Source organism: Heterodontus francisci, chromosome 20 (genome assembly GCF_036365525.1).
Source record: "Heterodontus francisci isolate sHetFra1 chromosome 20, sHetFra1.hap1, whole genome shotgun sequence".
Lineage (NCBI taxonomy): Eukaryota > Metazoa > Chordata > Chondrichthyes > Heterodontiformes > Heterodontidae > Heterodontus > Heterodontus francisci.
The window spans coordinates 14750744-14756743 of record NC_090390.1 but is presented as its reverse complement, the minus strand read 5'-3'; the positions used below and the strand labels follow the sequence as shown (position 1 = coordinate 14756743).

Below are 6000 nucleotides of genomic sequence, written 5' to 3'. Positions count from 1 at the left end.
TGAGGCTTGGGAGTAGGAGGGAGGGCGAGAGAGAGAGAGCTGAGCTGGGGATTTGGGGGCGGGGAGAGAGAGAGGGAGGGAGTGGTTGGGGAGGGGGGTGGGAGAGAGAGAGAGAGAGTGAGAGAGAGAGAGGCTGGGAGAGAGGAAGAGAGAGAGGGGCTGGGGAGGGAGGAAGAGAGAGAGAAAGAGGCTGAGGAGGGAGAGAGAGAGAAAGAGAGAGGCTGGGGAGGGAGGGAGATAGAGAAAGAGACGAGGGAGGGAGAGAGAGCGATGCTGGGGAAAGAGAGAGAGAGGCTTGCAAGTGTGAGGGAGTGAGTGAGAGAGCTGAGCTGGAGATTGGGGGGGGAGAGAGAGAGTAGTTGTGGGGGGAGAGAGAGAGGGGCTGGGGAAGGCGGGGAGAGAGAGAAGCTGCTGAGGGCTAGAGAGAGAGAGAGCTGTGCTGGAGATTGGGGGAGAGAGAGAGAGAGAGAGAGAGAGAGAGAGAGGGAGGGAGGGAGTGCTTGGGGAGAGAGGGAGAGAGAGCGAGGCTGGGGAATGGAGGGGGAGAGAGACAGCAAAGAGATGAGGGGGAGAGTGAGAGAAGTGGGGAGGGGGCAGAGAGAGAGGCTGGGGAGGGGATAAGCGAATGAGAGGGAGTCTAGGGAGGGCAGGGGGGGAGAGAGAGAGGCTGGGGAGGGGAGGGCAGAGAGAGACTGGGGAAGGAAGAGAGAGATAGGGCTGGAAAGGCGGGGAGAGAAGCTTTCGAGTGAGTGGGAGAAGGAGGGAGAGAGAGAGTTGAGCTGGGGATTTGGGGGAGTGGAGAGAGAGGGAGGGAAAGGCTTGGGGGAAGAGAGAGAGGCTTGCGGGGAGAGAGAGAGAGAGAGAGAGAGAGGGGCGGGGAGGGAGGGGGGAGAGAGAGAGAGAGGCGGGGAGTGGAGAGAGAAAGAGAGGCGGGGAGTGGGAGAGAAAGAGAGGCGGGGAGTGGGAGAGAGAAAGAGAGGCGGGGAGGGAAGGGGAGAGAGAAAGAGAGGCGGGGAGGGAAGGGGAGAGAGAGAGGCGGGGAGGGAGAGAGAGAGAGAGAGAGAGAGAGAGAGAGAGGAGAGAGGAGAGAGAGAGAGAGAGAGAGCTGAGCTGAGGATTGGGGGAGAGAGAGAGAGAGAGAGGCTGGTGAAGGGGGGCTGAGAGAGAGAGAGGCTAGGGAAAGGGGGGGAGAGAAAGAGGGAGAGGCTAGGGAAAGGGGGGAGAGAGAGAGAGAGAGAGAAGAGGAGAGAGAGAGAGAGCTGAGCTGAGGATTGGGGGAGAGATAGGGAGGGGTTGGGGAGGGGGGGAGAGAGAGAGAGAGAGAGGGAGGCTGGGGAAGGGGGGCTGAGAGAGAGAGAGGCTAGGGAAAGGGTGGGGAGAGAGAGAGAAGGGCTGGGGGAAGGCAGGGAGTGAGAGAGAGGCTGGGGAAGGCGGAGAGAGCGAGAGAGATGCTGGGGGAAGGCAGGGAGAGAGAGAGGCAGGGGAAGGGGGGGGGAGAGAGGCTGGGGGAGCAGGGAGAAAGCGCGAGGGAGAGAGAGAGAAAGGCAGGCTGGTGAGGGGGGGGGGCGTGGACAGAGATAGAGGCTTGGGAGTCGGACGGAGGGCGAGAGAGAGCTAGCTGAGCTGGGATTGGAGGGGGGAGGGAGTGGTTGGGGAGGGGGAGGGAGGGAGAAAGAGAGAGGCTGGGTAAGGGGGGGAGAGAGGGGCGGGGGGGGAGAGAGAGAGAGAGAGAGAGAGAGAGAGAGAGGCGGGGGGGAGAGAGAGAGGGAGAGAGAGGGCGGGGGGGAAGAGAGAGAGAGAGAGAGAGAGGGGCGGGGGAGAGAGAGAGAGGGGCGGGGGGAAAGAGAGAGAGAGAGAGAGAGAGAGAGAGAGGCGGGGGGAGAGAGAGAGGCGGGGGGAGAGAGAGAGGCGGGGGGAGAGAGAGAGAGAGAGGCGGGGGGAGAGAGAGAGAGAGGGGCGGGGGGAGAGAGAGAGAGGCGGGGGGAGAGAGAGAGAGAGAGGGGCGGGGGGGAGAGAGAGAGAGAGAGAGAGAGAGAGAGGGGCGGGGGGAGAGAGAGAGGGGCGGGGGGGAGAGAGAGAGGGGCGGAGAGAGAGAGAGAGAGAGAGGGGCGGGGGAGAGAGGGAGAGGGAGAGAGAGAGAGAGGGGCGGGGGAGAGAGAGAGAGGGGCGGGGGAGAGAGAGAGAGGGGCGGGGGAGAGAGAGAGAGGGGCGGGGGGAGAGAGAGAGAGAGAGAGAGGGGCGGGGGGAGAGAGAGAGAGAGAGAGAGAGGGGGGCGGGGGGAGAGAGAGAGAGAGAGGGGCGGGGAGAGAGAGAGAGAGAGAGAGAGGGAGGGGCGGGGGGGAGAGAGAGAGAGAGAGGGGCAGGGGAGAGAGAGAGAGAGAGGGGCGGGGGAGAGAGAGAGAGAGAGAGGGGCGGGGGAGAGAGAGAGAGAGAGAGGGGCGGGGGAGAGAGAGAGAGAGAGCGGCGGGGGGAGAGAGAGAGAGAGGCGGGAAGAGAGGAGAGAGAGAGAGGGGCGGGGCAGAGAGAGAGAGAGAGAGAGAGGGGCGGGGGGAGAGAGAGAGAGAGAGAGGGGCGGGGGGGGAGAGAGAGAGAGAGAGAGAGAGAGAGAGAGGAGAGGGGCGGGGCGGGGGAGAGAGAGAGAGAGAGAGAGAGAGAGAGAGAGGGGCGGGGGGAGAGAGAGAGAGAGGGGCGGGGGGAGAGAGAGAGAGAGGGGCGGGGGAGAGAGAGAGAGAGGGGCGGGGAGAGAGAGAGAGAGAGAGGGGCGGGGGGGGAGAGAGAGAGAGGGGCGGGGGGAGAGAGAGAGAGGGGCGGGGGGAGAGAGAGAGAGAGAGAGAGAGAGATATTGTGGCGGGGAGAGAGAGAGAGATTGAGTGGCGGGGAGAGAGAGAGAGAGATTGAGTGGCGGGGAGAGAGAGAGAGAGATTGAGTGGCGGGGAGAGAGAGAGAGAGATTGAGTGGCGGGGAGAGAGAGAGAGAGAGATTGAGAGGCGGGGAGAGAGATTGAGAGGCGGGGAGAGAGATTGAGAGGCGGGGAGAGAGATTGAGTGGCAGGGAGAGAGATTGAGTGGCAGGGAGAGAGATTGAGTGGCGGGGGAGAGAGAGAGATTGAGAGGCGGGGGAGAGAGAGAGATTGAGAGGCGGGGGAGAGAGAGAGAGAGATTGAGTGGCGGGGGAGAGAGAGAGATTGAGAGGCGGGGGAGAGAGAGAGATTGAGAGGCGGGGGAGAGAGAGAGATTGAGAGGCGGGGGAGAGAGAGAGATTGAGAGGCGGGGGAGAGAGAGAGAGATTGAGAGGCGGCGGGGAGAGGGAGCGAGAGAGGCGGAGGGGAGAGGAGAGGGAGAGCGAGAGGGGCAGTGGGGAGAGAGGGAGAGCCGTGGGAGGGGAGAGAGCGAGAGGCGGGGGAGAGAGAGAGAGATTGATAGGCGGGGGAGAGAGAGAGATTGAGAGGCGGGGGAGAACGAGAGAGGCAGGGCAGAGAGAGAGCGAGAGAGTGGCGGGGGGAGCAAGAGAGAGAGGGAGGCGGGGCAGCAAGAGAGAGAGAGAGAGGCGGGGGGGAGGGACAGAGAAGCAGGGGAGAGAGAGAGAGGGCGGGGGGAGAACGAGAGAGGCGGGGGGAGAGAAAGAGAGAGAGCGAGAGTGGCGGTGGGGTGGAGAGAGAGAGAGAGAGACGGGGTGGAGAGAGAGAGGCGGGGTGGAGAGAGCGAGAGAGAGAGATTTAGAGGCGGTGGAAGAGAGAGAGACAGAGATTGAGAGACGGAGGGTAGAGAGAGAGAGAGAGGCGGGGGAGCGGAGAGAAGGCGCGAGAGAGAGAGAGAGAGAGAGGCAGGCAGGTGAGGGGGGAAAGGTAGAGGCTTGGGAGTAGGAGGGAGGGCGAGAGAGAGAGAGCTGAGCTGGGGATTTGGGGGCGGGGAGAGAGAGAGGGAGGGAGTGGTTGGGGAGGGGGGTGGGAGAGAGAGAGAGAGAGTGAGAGAGAGAGAGGCTGGGGAGAGAGGAAGAGAGAGAGGGGCTGGGGAGGGAGGAAGAGAGAGAGAAAGAGGCTGAGGAGGGAGAGAGAGAGAAAGAGAGAGGCTGGGGAGGGAGGGAGATAGAGAAAGAGACGAGGGAGGGAGAGAGAGCGATGCTGGGGAAAGAGAGAGAGAGGCTTGCAAGTGTGAGGGAGTGAGTGAGAGAGCTGAGCTGGAGATTGGGGGGGGAGAGAGAGAGTAGTTGTGGGGGGAGAGAGAGAGGGGCTGGGGAAGGCGGGGAGAGAGAGAAGCTGCTGAGGGGCTAGAGAGAGAGAGAGCTGTGCTGGAGATTGGGGGAGAGAGAGAGAGAGAGAGAGAGAGAGAGAGAGGGAGGGAGTGCTTGGGGAGAGAGGGAGAGAGAGCGAGGCTGGGGAATGGAGGGGGAGAGAGACAGCAAAGAGATGAGGGGGAGAGTGAGAGAAGTTGGGGAGGGGGCAGAGAGAGAGGCTGGGAGGGGATAAGCGAATGAGAGGGAGTCTAGGGAGGGCAGGGGGGGAGAGAGAGAGGCTGGGGAGGGGAGGGCAGAGAGAGACTGGGAAGGAAGAGAGAGATAGGGCTGGGAAAGGCGGGGAGAGAAGCTTTCGAGTGAGTGGGAGAAGGAGGGAGAGAGAGAGTTGAGCTGGGGATTTGGGGGAGTGGAGAGAGAGGGAGGGAAAGGCTTGGGGGGAAGAGAGAGAGGCTTGCGGGGAGAGAGAGAGAGAGAGAGAGAGAGGGGCGGGGAGGGGAGGGGGGAGAGAGAGAGAGAGGCGGGGAGTGGGAGAGAGAAAGAGAGGCGGGGAGTGGGAGAGAGAAAGAGAGGCGGGGAGTGGGAGAGAGAAAGAGAGGCGGGGAGGGAAGGGGAGAGAGAAAGAGAGGCGGGGAGGGAAGGGGAGAGAGAGAGGCGGGGAGGGAGAGAGAGAGAGAGAGAGAGAGAGAGAGAGAGAGAGAGGAGAGAGAGAGAGAGAGAGAGAGAGCTGAGCTGAGGATTGGGGGGAGAGAGAGAGAGAGAGAGGCTGGTGAAGGGGGGCTGAGAGAGAGAGAGGCTAGGGAAAGGGGGGGAGAGAAAGAGGGAGAGGCTAGGGAAAGGGGGGGAGAGAGAGAGAGAGAGAGAAGAGGAGAGAGAGAGAGAGCTGAGCTGAGGATTGGGGGAGAGATAGGGAGGGGTTGGGGAGGGGGGAGAGAGAGAGAGAGAGAGGGAGGCTGGGGAAGGGGGGCTGAGAGAGAGAGAGGCTAGGGAAAGGGTGGGGAGAGAGAGAGAGAGAGAGAAGGGCTGGGGGAAGGCAGGGAGTGAGAGAGAGGCTGGGGAAGGCGGAGAGAGCGAGAGAGATGCTGGGGGAAGGCAGGGAGAGAGAGAGGCAGGGGAAGGGGGGGGAGAGAGGCTGGGGGAGCAGGGAGAAAGCGCGAGGGAGAGAGAGAGAAAGGCAGGCTGGTGAGGGGGGGGGGCGTGGACAGAGATAGAGGCTTGGGAGTCGGACGGAGGGCGAGAGAGAGCTAGCTGAGCTGGGGATTGGAGGGGGGAGGGAGTGGTTGGGGAGGGGGGAGGGAGGGAGAAAGAGAGAGGCTGGGTAAGGGGGGGAGAGAGGGGCGGGGGGGGAGAGAGAGAGAGAGAGAGAGAGAGAGAGAGGCGGGGGGGAGAGAGAGAGGGAGAGAGAGGGCGGGGGGGAAGAGAGAGAGAGAGAGAGAGAGAGGGGCGGGGGAGAGAGAGAGAGGGGCGGGGGGGAAAGAGAGAGAGAGAGAGAGAGAGAGAGAGAGAGGCGGGGGGAGAGAGAGAGGCGGGGGGAGAGAGAGAGGCGGGGGGAGAGAGAGAGGCGGGGGGAGAGAGAGAGAGAGAGGCGGGGGGAGAGAGAGAGAGAGGGGCGGGGGGAGAGAGAGAGAGGCGGGGGAGAGAGAGAGAGAGAGGGGCGGGGGGGAAGAGAGAGAGAGAGAGAGAGAGAGAGGGGCGGGGGGGAGAGAGAGAGGGGCGGGGGGGAGAGAGAGAGGGGCGGAGAGAGAGAGAGAGAGAGAGGGGCGGGGGAGA

The 6000-nt window shown here is 63.2% G+C and overlaps 1 protein-coding gene across 1 annotated transcript in view; it reads left to right on the top strand.

Annotated features, from left to right (window-relative positions):
* The window catches only part of LOC137380839 (storkhead-box protein 1-like), a 75203-nt gene that overhangs the window by 475 nt on the left and 68728 nt on the right, over positions 1-6000 (top strand). The window lies entirely within an intron of this gene.